General features: G+C 45.3%; 1 protein-coding gene across 2 annotated transcripts in view; it reads right to left on the bottom strand.

Annotated features, from left to right (window-relative positions):
* LOC128325119 (opsin-5-like) overlaps positions 1–11,622 on the bottom strand; it is a 65,695-nt gene extending 54,073 nt beyond the window's left edge. For both annotated transcript variants that reach the window (XM_053250593.1, XM_053250592.1), the window contains exon 1: positions 11,227–11,622. The gene's annotated coding sequence lies outside the window, so the exon portion shown is untranslated. The remainder of the gene's footprint in view (positions 1–11,226) is intronic.
* Between the last annotated feature and the right edge of the window lie 487 nt (positions 11,623–12,109).

A 12,109-nucleotide genomic window follows, 5' to 3' on the forward strand; every position in this document is an offset into this window, starting at 1 on the left:
CAAGGAGCCTTATTTTTCTTTCCATAAGATGTCTTTCCCCTAATTGTCTTTTCTCCACTGGGAAACAGGCTATCAAAAGGTTTTCTGAGTAGTTAGCAAAACCAGTAGCTGGAGCACACCAAAAAGCACAACCTTTTATGGAAGGTGTTTTATTTTTTACAGAAGAATGTTTTGCCATAGTTCATTATGTAATAATTATTTACCTAACAAGTCTAAGATAAGGAGCAAATGAGTAACAATAAAATGTTAGCAAATATTCTTCATAATTTGGATGTTCATGGAAAGAAGATTTCAATTAGTTTTATTTGGGGGTAGGGGAAAGTTACTGCTAGATTTAAAATATCTTGCATACATTTGTTTTATTAGGACATAGGTCATGAAGACAATCAGCTACTGATTTTCAGAGCAAACTACTGAAGGAACTACTGCCTTCCACAGCAAACTTGTAAACACCAAAGATCTCCCAACAAATACTGTCCTAGCTGTTAGAGGGCTTGGAGGGGATATTTCTTTATCTATTTAGCTGCAGTGGACGTGCACAGGTGAGGAGAGCACCACTAATTAATATTGTCTGGAGACATGTTGTTAAAGTTCTAAATAAAGTTGTTAAATTTAGGAAATCCATCAGAGATAGATTAAGACCTATCATGCCTCATGGCTAGCGACATACAGGAAGTGGGGAAGGGAAAGGAGGAAGTTTGTCTCTCTCCAGGTGAGAGAATGAAACCTGAGACTATCAGTCTAACAAAGGGGGAGTAGAGTAGAGAACGGTAGTCAGAGAGGGAATGCCCTTACTGACTGTCTCTACCCTAATGCCTCCAGAGGTCAATATGGTTGCTGGTGTGAAGAGTCAACGCCATCAGGAGCTGTATCTCCAACACTAGCCACCTTAGATGTAAAATCCCTTTTCACAACCGTCCTCATGAAGATGGATTATTGGCTATATTAAAACATATTCCAGACCAAGTAATTGCTGACACTGCTGTTAGTCACATTTTGTCCTCTCTCACAACTATTTTAAGATCATGGATAAATTATTCCTAGTACAGATTCATGGTACTGCAATGGGTACACGTACAACTTCATAGTATGCCAATATATTTATGGCCAACTTTATACCAAGAAATGTCACTAAGTACGAAATAAAAAGATCTAAGGGTTGCAAAGAGAAGACTGGGGGAAAGACTATTAGTCTCCAGCACCTTTTATCTATTATTAATCTGATATACCATTTTACAACAAAAAGAGTTCTCAAAGCAGTTTACATTTTAAAAAGAGAGAGATGGTTCCCTGTCCCCAAAGGGCTCACAATCTAAAAATATTTTCCATGTGGCAGTCAAGCTTCTCATACCAATTGACTGAATTTATGAAGTGGCACAGAACTTGTCAAAATGAGCAGGAAACGAATCTGTCAGAATGCTTACAGTTCCTGTCCAGCTTCTGGGAAAGGGTAAAGTTGTCAGTCTGGCTGGGATTCAAATCTTGCACAAGACCTAGGGGCAGGTGTAGCTTTGTGGAGCAGTATGAGGAGTGGGAAGAGGTTCTAAGAGAAAGGAAAGCTAAAGGACAGGGAACTCAGAGGCAAGATGAATTATGGAAGCATGAACAGCAAGAAAAGGACTAGAAGTACCTTCCAGAAGAGTAGATGGAAGAGGCTTAAGAAAAGGTAGGAGAGATTGAGAACTGAGACAAGGAGGGCTGAACGCAGTGATTGTCATTTTTTTCCAAGTGGGGACCAAAACCCAAAAAACCCACCACACTTCAGTGTGACAGCCATTTCCCACCACACTGACCTGCATACAGTGTTCCATTTTCCCCAGCACCAAGGGAATTCCTTTAAGAGAAACAGATCTCTGTTAAACCCCGGAGCCACCTTCGAAGACATGCACAGAGTGCTGGGAAGTGCAGTCCCTCAGAGCACTCCATGTGTGCCTTCCAAGATCATGCTGGGGCTCAACTACTACTACTACTATTTACATAGTAGACTCAACATAACTCGGTTTCCCATAATGGAACCCCACCAGTGCTGGTCAAACCGCAGTACTGTGCAGTGAGAATGGCTGCTTCTGTGAAGTGCCAGGGGGCTGAATGGAGCACAGGTAAACCCCAGTATCCATGGCGATTCCATTCTCTGCTACAACTGTGAATAATGGAACCGCGGATACCGAGTCATTAAGGTAATGGGACTCAGGGGGTTAGGTTCCTGGAGGCTGCGGAAATGGTGAAAAGGGGCCCTAAAATGGGGGGGGGAGTGCCCTACCATGCTTCACAAGTCTCCAGGTGTTCAGGAGTGCCCCCCAAAAGTCCCAAATCAAGAGGTTTTTTCCATGAAAAATCAAGTTTTATTTTTTAAAACAAACGAGCCACAAAATGGCTCTTCGCCTCAAAATGGCAACTGCCTCGGAGGTCATTTGCAGCTATCCCGAACCCACAGATATGCAGCATTAACCCTTTGTGAACAGTATTTTCCCCCGCGTATGCCAAGGTCGGGTGTCAATTACCCAACTGCAGAAATGCAAAACCACGAATGTTGGATCCGTGAATGGCGACGTTCGCCTGTATCCAGAATCAGCTGAAACTTCTCACAGACCTAAGGAAAAATTAGTCAGAATGTCACACTTAGGTTTGATCTGAGCCACCGCTGGCTCTCAGGCCTTGCAATAAAGAACACTGGGCTAATGGGAGAGAGGGCTGTCAAACAAAAAAAAATTCATAGCACAATCAGATGGTACTAGGGATGTGCAAAAATGTTTCAGTGGGGCGAGGAGCAGTACATTTTAGCATGAGTAAAGAAGGTCCTTGCCTGCTCCTCCACTGCCCCACCACTCTTCCTGGCACAGCACCGCGCTGCTGCTCTGTGCGCGAGCACAGGGCTTCAGCCAGCATCCTGCGCACAGCCTGCGTTCCGTCACAGCCCGAGTCCCACCACAGCGCACAGGCTGCTGGGTGAAGCCCCACGTCTACGTGCAAACCTCTGAGCAATGTAGGGTCACGCCTAGCAAATCGGTGGGGTGCCGCAGGAGCAGGTAAAAACCTGCTTTACTCATGCTTAAAGGTACTGCTCCCCCACATCACTGAAACGGTTTGGCATGCCGTGCCAAATTGATTCATGCACATCCCTAGATAGTGCCATATGCAATGGGAATGGAGAAACAAGAGGCATCGAGCAAGAGGCAACAGCCCCGTGGAAAGGGAGAAATGGGATCATGTGTCCAGTCATTCATAGTCAGATGTGAACCACCACATATAAAAATGCACATTATGAGGGGTCTTGTGCAATCAGGATCCCTAAAAAAGAAGGGGGCCCAAATGAATATAAAAGCCCTACATGCATTCAGTTGTAGGCACAGGGACTCTTTTCAATCCTCTTTTGAATGTGTGGAGGTCAGATGCATGCAATTCCCCTTTCCCCATATTATCTGCAAGAGGCTACAGTGAATAAAAGAGATTTATTTAAAATTTATTTTATTTTAAATATTTATATCCTGTCCCTCCAGTACAATAATCCTCAAGGCAGCTCACAAAAATGGTCAACATGATAAAATGTAATAAAATAAGTAGCATACCGAAAAATAGAACCCAGTTAAAACCAGATTTAAACATTGAAAGTTAAAAAAATTTAAAAGATGCAAACCTACCAGATACAACTGCAGATAACACCCTAAAAAGTCTTTCCAAAAAGATGAGCTTTCTGTTTTTGTTTTAATGTGAGGGAGGGAGAATGGCAAAGCTGTTCTGAGAATGTGTTCCAACATCAAGGTGCCGCAACAGAAAAGAACCTGTCTATAGTCCCCGCCAACAATTTCTTTTTCCAGTCTCCATGGAATTTTTGTTTGATGGACAATACAAGGGGTTCCCAATCTTAGGTCCCTAGATGCTGTTGGCCAAAACCCCAAAATTCAATGGTAGAAGGCTGAGGATTATGGGAGTTGTCCAGCAACATCTGGGAATTCAAAGTTGGGAACCCCTGCACTACATTATTATTCTGTTTGTTGAATTTTCTCCTTTTTTGTTTTTTTACACTGTGCTCATAGCTTACTTTTCCAGCATCATTTCCTATGGTTCCTTTGCCAGTATTCCTATTGAGGCCACAGAAAGAATTTTGTGAAGAATTTCAGAAAGTGACTTCACTATGCTATTAAAACAGAAATGCTCTGTTGGGCGACACTAAGCCATCTGTGAAGATCTAATTGTAGGACAGATCCATTTGTTTGAAACAAATCCTAAAATAAATTGTAAGAAAGAACTACAATACATAGAAGACACTTGGGAAGTTGAAGCAACTGCACAAAGCACCTAATTGGAAAGACAAGTGTCCTGAGACTTAAGCATACCTAACTTTCTTTTATTTGTGTCCTCTATATAGAAAAGTCTTAACGTGTGCAAGCGTGAGAGAGAGATTTTGAAACAGCTGCAAAGAGTCTGAAACACATACAAGAAGATTCTGGATACATGGCTGAAAAGCAGACAGCTGCTACCTTCATCATCATCATCTGTTATTTATAAAGCACCCACAATTAGTAAGCACCAAGCAATTATTTTTTCTTTAACAAAATTCCGTATCTGCAATTTTACAATTTAAAACTGATTGACTAGAAGGAAGGCTAAAGATGTGGACAGAGAAACATATTCCCTCGTCTGCTCTTGCTTCAGTTCCCATCACTAAGATTTATAGAAGGAAAGCACCTGGAGTGCCCTGTCCATATTCCTGTGGGCACTGGAACTAGCTAGAGCATATATCCTTGGCCTGTTCTAGAGCAAAACAGGAAACTGAGCATCCAGCTGATTTAGTGAGAGATGTCATTGGAAGGAAAGGCTACACTACACTTTCATCATCATTCCCTTAAGTGATAAGGATGCAGGGGCGTATCTAGGGTAGGGCAGGCAGGGCACGTGCCCCGGGCGCCACCTGAAGGGGGACACCATTTTAAAAAATTAATTTAAAAAAAAAATTTAAATGGCCACCAAAAACAAAATGGCCACTGTGCATGCTCAAATGGCCTCTGTGAGGCCCTAGGCCATTCCAGGCCTTGCAGAGGCCATTTGAGCATGCACAGCAGCCATTTTGTTTTCAGCTGCCATTTTGGAATATATATATAAAATGGCCACCGCACATGCTCAAATGGTCCCTGCAAAGCCCTAGAGGCCATTGAGGGGTGGGGGAACCTTTGCAGACCCACCCCACAGCCTTTAGGAAGCCCCCAGAGGGGCTACAGGTATTTTTTTAAAATATATATATAATATAAGTCACTATACACATATTCAGTTTGGCACTATGTACAGAGAATCAGGGCTTGTGAATAATGAGCTGAAGCTTATGAGCTAGGATTGTATTCATTTGCTCTTACTTTGCTTCTTATGATAAGTGAGTTAAATGTGTCTTTCTGAAATACTACAATAAATTCCAAGCAGTGACACAGTTTACTCTGCATATCCTTTAATTATTTTCAGAGTATCTGGGAAAAGCCAAATTCTCCATTTATTTTTAAAACTTATGTAATAGTGATGCTACAATGCATAGTAGAGAATTAGACATTAGTTTTCCAAGTACACCTCCACATAGTATTTGGGTATTTCATGAGCCCCAGCATACTGAAATTTGTAGTTTTCCAGCATTTTTTGGTCTGGCTACGTCCACTGCTAAATAGTTTTGAAATTTTAAAAGATTAATGAGCTTGACTTGTATTTTTCAGCTGATATGATGGTAAAGTTATCTGAAAGATGGGTGTCAGATGTTTGGACAGGGGGCGCAATTTCAGTGCTTGCCCTAGGCGCTATTTTGCCTAGATATGCCTCTGTAAGGATGCAAAGGGATTATTAAGGAGGATAAGGAAGTTGCAGAGAAGCTGAATGAATTCTTTGCATCTGGATTCATGGTGGAGGATACTGATCATATACCCACTCCAGAACTGAGCTTCTCAGGCTTAGAGGCAAAAGAATTGGGCCAATTAGAGGTGACAAGAGAGGATGTTCTCAACTGTATTGAAAAACTTAAAATGAGCAAATTGCCAGGGCCAGCTGGCATCCAAAGAGTTCTTAGGGAACTCAAATGTGAAATTGCCGGTCTCCTAGCAAAAATATATATGTAACTTGTCTTTACAATCAGGCTCTGTACCTGAGATCTGGAAAGTAGATAATGTCATTCCAATTTTCAAGAAGTTATCCAGGGGGATCCAGGAAACTACAGGGCAGCTAGCTAAACCTATGTGCTGGGTAAATTGATGGAAAGCATATTTAAGGACAAAATTGTTAAACATATAGAACAGGCCATATAGAAGAACTGCAGATACGGGGGCGGGGGGGATTTAATTGCATGCTGCCTAGTAATTGTGAGTACTTTATAAATAAAATCTGATAAATCCTGTTGTATGAGTTTCAGACTCCTTGTATCTGTTTCAGAATCTCTCTCTTAGCAGAGAGAGAGCAGTCATGGGATAAGGGGACAGGTACATGTGTGGATTGCTAAACAGTTGAAGGACAGGAAACAGAGGGTAGGTATAAATGAAGAGTTTTCACAATGGAGGGAAGTAAGAAGTGGGGTCCCCCAGGGATCTGTACTTGGACTGGTGCTTTTTAATTTAGTCATAAATGATCTAGAAGTTGGGATAAGCAGTGAGGTGGCCAAGTTTGAAGATGATACCAAACTATTTAGGGTAGTGAAATCCAAAACAGATTGTGAGGAGCTCCAAAAGGGTCTCTCCAAACTGGGGGAGTGGGCGACAAAATGGCAAATGCAGTTCAATATAAGCAAGAGTAAAGTGATGCATATTGGGGCAAAAAAACCCAACTTCACATATACACTAATGGGGTTTGAGCTGTCAGTGACTGACCAGAAGAGGGATCTTGGGGTCATGGTCGACAGCTCATTGAAAGTGTCAACGCAGTGCGTGGCAGCTGTGAAAAAGGCAAATTCCATGCTTTTCATTAGGAAGGGGGTTGAAAATAAAACTGCTAAAATTATTATGCCCTTATACAAATCTATGGTCTGGCCACTGTACTCATGCAGTTCTGGTCATCATATCTTGAGGACATAGTAGAACTGGGAAAGGTGCAGAAGCGGGCAACCAAGATTATCAAGGACCTGGAGTACCTTCCTTATGAGGCAAGGCTACAGCATCTGGGGCTTTTTAGTTTAGAAGAGGCAACTAAGGGGTGACATGACAGAGGTGTATAAATTATACATGGAGTAGAGAAAATGGACAGAGAGGAAATTTTCTCCTTCTCTCAAACACTAGAACCAAGGGTCTTCCCATGAAACTGAAGGCCAGGAAATTTAAGACCGAGAAAAGGAAGTACTTTTTCCACACAGCGCATAATTAATTATGGAATTCTCTGCATTGGGATTTGGTGATAACCACTAGCATAGATGGCTTTAAAAGGGACTTAAACAAATTCATGGAGGACAGGTTTATAAATGGCTGTCTTGTGGCTGTGGGCCACCTCCAGCCTCAGAGGCACAAGCCTCTCAATACGAGTTGCAGGGGAGCAACAGCAGGAGAGAGGGCATGCCCTCAGTTCTTGCCTGTGGGCTTCCCAGAGGCATCTGGTGGGCCAGTGTGCAAGACAGGATGCTGGACTAGATAGGCCTTTGGCCTGATCCAGCAGGGCTGTTCTTATGTTCTTCTATATGAGCACTTGTGATAGGGAGAACAATAAACCATACTTTCTCAACTTGACAACCATGAATGAATAATGCATAGAAAGAGGTTGCAGTGATACTACCTGTCTGCCGAGCTTGCTGGATGTGAACAGAAACTCTGAGCTATTTTCAGCACCTCTATTACAGCGACAGTGTTGTGCATATGGCACCTAGTTTGATGAGGGTGACCAGATGTTAGCTACACAATGCTAACAAGGCTAGAACAAACATGATTTCCTCAACACTAGAAATTCACAGAACAAGCACTACCACTTCAAGATGTCCTATCCTTCATGTTTTTTCTTTTTGATCTTGGTACCTTCTTGTCAAACTAGCAGAAGTGAGAGAGAAATAACTCATGGTACTTAAGGTAACTGCCTACCTTCCAAAATCTTTCATGAAGAGATCCATAGAAAAACAGACTCACAGTGATACCAAAAGGAACTGCAATAACCTCTCCCATTTTGCTTGCTACCTGACCCAACCAGAAGTAGGACAAACAAAGATAGAAGGCATAACAGTACAGAATTGTGGTGACTGGCTAGTACAACACAGTCAAAAGGAATTTAAACTTAGGAACCTCCTCTGGAGAGAATTCCTAAGGGAGGGGCTTTGGAATGGAGTGAACAGATATCTATAAAATCCAGTTGGAGCTAACTAACATTCTCAGATAGGGCTTGGAGGAACCAGACTAGATAGGGCTGGAAGGAGCCAGAGTTAGATTGGGCTTGGGTGAGCCAGAGATAGGGATGGTTAGGGCTAGGGAGAGGATCTCTGGTTAGGGCCTCCAAAGCAGGACTGAGCAGGGGCGGAGCCACCAGAGGGCAAACGGATTCAATAAACCCAGGCCGCCACCAATCAGGGGCCGCGCCTCACACCCCAGACATGCCTCCCGCACCTGACGTCAGACATGGGGTGCGTGGTTTTGCTCCCCAAATGGGGCCGCACAGCACGTGGGGGCATAGCTTTAAGCTCCCTGTGTCTGATATCAGATGCAGGAGGCTGGGCTGGGCGGGGGGGTGCGGCAGAGGCAGCACCTGGGCCACCGCTTGGTTCGCTCCGTGCCTGGGACTGAGGCTGGAAATTGGAGGTTGGTGGGTAGGTTGTACACATCTGGGAATACCTCCACAAATCAAGCATCTGTGGCGGCAGCTCCCCAGTGGTAGCAGTGGAGGCTTTGCTGTGACAGCCCCTCTCAGCCCCACCAGCGCTCCTCCCTGCACCACAATTTGCCCAGTGATGTAAATTGCCTCTGTGCATGCGCAGAGGTCACACAAATGTCATGTGTGCATCCACACATGCACAGAGGCCCGCAATGTGGGGGGGAGCACCAGCAAGGCTGAGAGGTAGCACTGCCGTGGAGCCGTCACAGTGGGTAAGGTGCCCTCTCACCTGCCCCCCAACCCCATTTAAGGTAGAGAATCCCCCTTTGCTTATAAAGGGGAATCTTTACCGGATTCCTGCCTGCAACCTTGGAGAAGCTGTTGCCAGTCTGTGTAGACAATACTGAGCAAGATAGATCAATGGTCTGACTCAGTATATGGCAGCTTCCTATGTTAGTATGTGTGTGACACTATATTGTAGAAAATATAAACTACTGAAGCTACTGCACCACAATACAGTTATTTTCTTTGGTTTTGAATTTGAAAAACTGTTTCAGCTATGTCTGTTTCTCCCCACATTACAGCTCTTGCACAATACCAGAGTTTGATTCCCAAATTAATTAATTAATTTATCATATTTCTATACCGCCTGATATGTACACCTCTAAGCGGCGTACAAAATTTAAAATATTTACAAGTTACAAATTAAAATACAGGACAATAAAAACAGCAGAATAAAATAGATATTAAAACAAGTTTTGGATTTAATTTGGTGGTGGCAGCGAAATTATATAATGGGTATAAAAGGAAATAAAAGGGTCACAAACATCTAAATATAAAATTCTCTAAGGCGTACCCATGGCTAATCCCATGCATGGCAGCTCTCACGAGAGTTGGCAAGCAGAAGCACCGAGATCATTGGGCAGTGGGGATTCCATATGCAGATAGGGAGGAAGAGCCTTTGAGAGCAGAAGCACCATGGTGATTGGGCAGTGGGGATTCCATGTGCAGATAGGGAGGAGGAGTCTGTGATGATTAAGATCAGTTGGAATGCAACTGTTACTGGTTGGAAGATATTCTTGATTGTAGAGAGAAATCTAGATAGATAGATAGATAGATAGATAGATAGATAGATAGATAGATAGATGGCAGGAGTCTGAGAAGAGAGGGGTTGTGAGGGAGGAAAGAGCCCCTTCAGGAGAAGGAGACTGCTATAGAGTGAATTAGATGAGGAAACAATATGAACAAGATCTGTTAACCCAGGAAGGGAGAGAGAAAGAGAGAGAGAAAGAAGAGAGGGGAAGAGTGAGCGGAGGAGTGAGAAAGAGAGAAAAAGAAGGGAGGGGAAGAGAGAAAGAAGGAAGGGTGACGGATGGGCCCAAGCCTGTCAACGGCCTGAGGGAACCAAGTGGCTTAACAGCAGCGGCAAGTAAGGGCCCAGTCAACCACTGCTGCTGTTTGGGCTACTGAGGCCATTGGCAGAGTGAGTCAGGCAGGCAAGGGACAGGCCTGGGCCTGTCAGTGGCCTGAGGGGAATGAGCAGCCATGGCGGTGGCAGCAGTGAGGAAGGGCCCAGTCAACCACTGCTACTGCTGCTGTTCCTGTGGGGAGAAGCAGGAGCGGTGCTTGGATGAGGAGGTCTCTGGGGATAGGGGGCTGCTGCAGCTTGTCCAATAGGCGCCAGCAACACTGCAGCCATGACCAAGAGGGGTGAGGAGGATGGAGTAAAGGGATGGAGGAATGACCAAGATGGGTGAGGGGGGTGGAAACAACTGGATGGAGGAGGAGGAGCAGGAATGCGGCTCAGTTGAAGGTGGAGAGATCTCTGAGGTGAGGGGAGCAATGAAGTTGTAGTGCGCAGATGCTCTGCGTGGGTTAAGCCAGTATTTATTGTTTCTTTTCACACACACACACATACACTTTAAACATCAGTCTCTCAGTCCCAACCTCTGGCGAGTCCCAGACAAGGATAAAGTAAAAGCATGAACTACAGCCCCATTCTTTTAAAACTGCTCTCAAGTTGCACTTTCTTTCTGCTACTTGTATGCTTTGCATTAAAAGTGCCAGCCAGCCCATTTGTTCGAATAAGAGCCTTCACTGGCTGAATTCACTACTCTAGCCTTGCACCCGAAAGCCAGCCGGGTTGCCAACTCTTGGTTTGGATTTTTTGTTTAACTGGCAGAGGTACGGCGACTTGCAGAAATTCAACAAAAAGTAATTCCCGCTCAAACCTCATGCTCGAAATGCCCCGCCTGTTGAATTTCCGCCTATCACGCAGCTGTGAACAAGCTGGCAAAATGCAAGTCGCCAAAAGGCTCGGTTCAGGTTGCAACAAGCACCACGCGGGGGCACCGAAAGAGCGTTTCCCTCGGCTTGGCTGCGCTGCAGAAGGTCTCCTCCCCTCCCACAAGGCGCTAAAGGACCAGATGTGCCGACCGGCGTCTCCCCAGGGCGGGCGCGACCTGCAGAGATGTTTTTCCTTACCTTGGCCAGAGCCGAGCGGACGCGCAAGCCAGCGTGGCTGTACCTCCGCCTTGCATTCTCCTCCGCTGCGCCTCGCTAGAGAAGCCTCGCGCTGTACGCCAAGAGCCTCCAGAGCGCGGGTCAGGACGACGCGTCAGCCGAGCAAATGCCCCGCCGCGGGTCTAGGCTAGGGAGCCGATTTTGGCGGGCATGCCTCGGCGTTGAAGGCAAGGAAGCGTGGCCGCCAGTCTTCGCTTTGGCATCCGTCGCCCGCTAGCCCAGGAAACAGAACTTTCTGGGTCTTCTTCGCCTTCTCCTCCTGCCTGCTGAAGAATGGCCATACCCACGACGACGAAGTGAACCGCTTTCTGGGGTTCTCCTCTTATAGGAGCAGGCGGGAGCTCGGGGAAGTTTCCCCTCCTCCCCCAGATTGCAACACAGACCCTCAGGCACGACAGGGCTTCCACTCCCAATCTTCCCTCCTTTGGAGGGGGGGAAAAACCTGGATTGGTTATGAGCTCGCTCGCGCCCCCCGAGGTGTCGCTTCCAATGAGAGGCAAGAAGAACTGCTCTGATTTTCCTCCCACGCAAAAATCCAACCTTTGCAGTCTCTAGAAAAGGGTGTTCTGAGCAGGTGCGTAACAGCTCAATGTTGCACGTCTCCCTATCCTGTATATGCGGTGCGGGAGACGGGACGACGCTGCTGCGACCCGGAGCCGAGCACAACTCCACGTTTCCTAGGAACTTTGAGGCCGAGGAGTATACACAATTATAGCCCCTAACTGAAGGAACCCACTATTTTGTTCCTATTCTTTTGGTTTTTTTAAGACTCCTATCGCATCACTGTCAATAGGACTTGCTACTGAGGGAAATAGACGTAACTTTCATTATTCGTGCGTGTCAC

Source organism: Hemicordylus capensis, chromosome 4, assembly GCF_027244095.1.
Source record: "Hemicordylus capensis ecotype Gifberg chromosome 4, rHemCap1.1.pri, whole genome shotgun sequence".
Lineage (NCBI taxonomy): Eukaryota > Metazoa > Chordata > Lepidosauria > Squamata > Cordylidae > Hemicordylus > Hemicordylus capensis.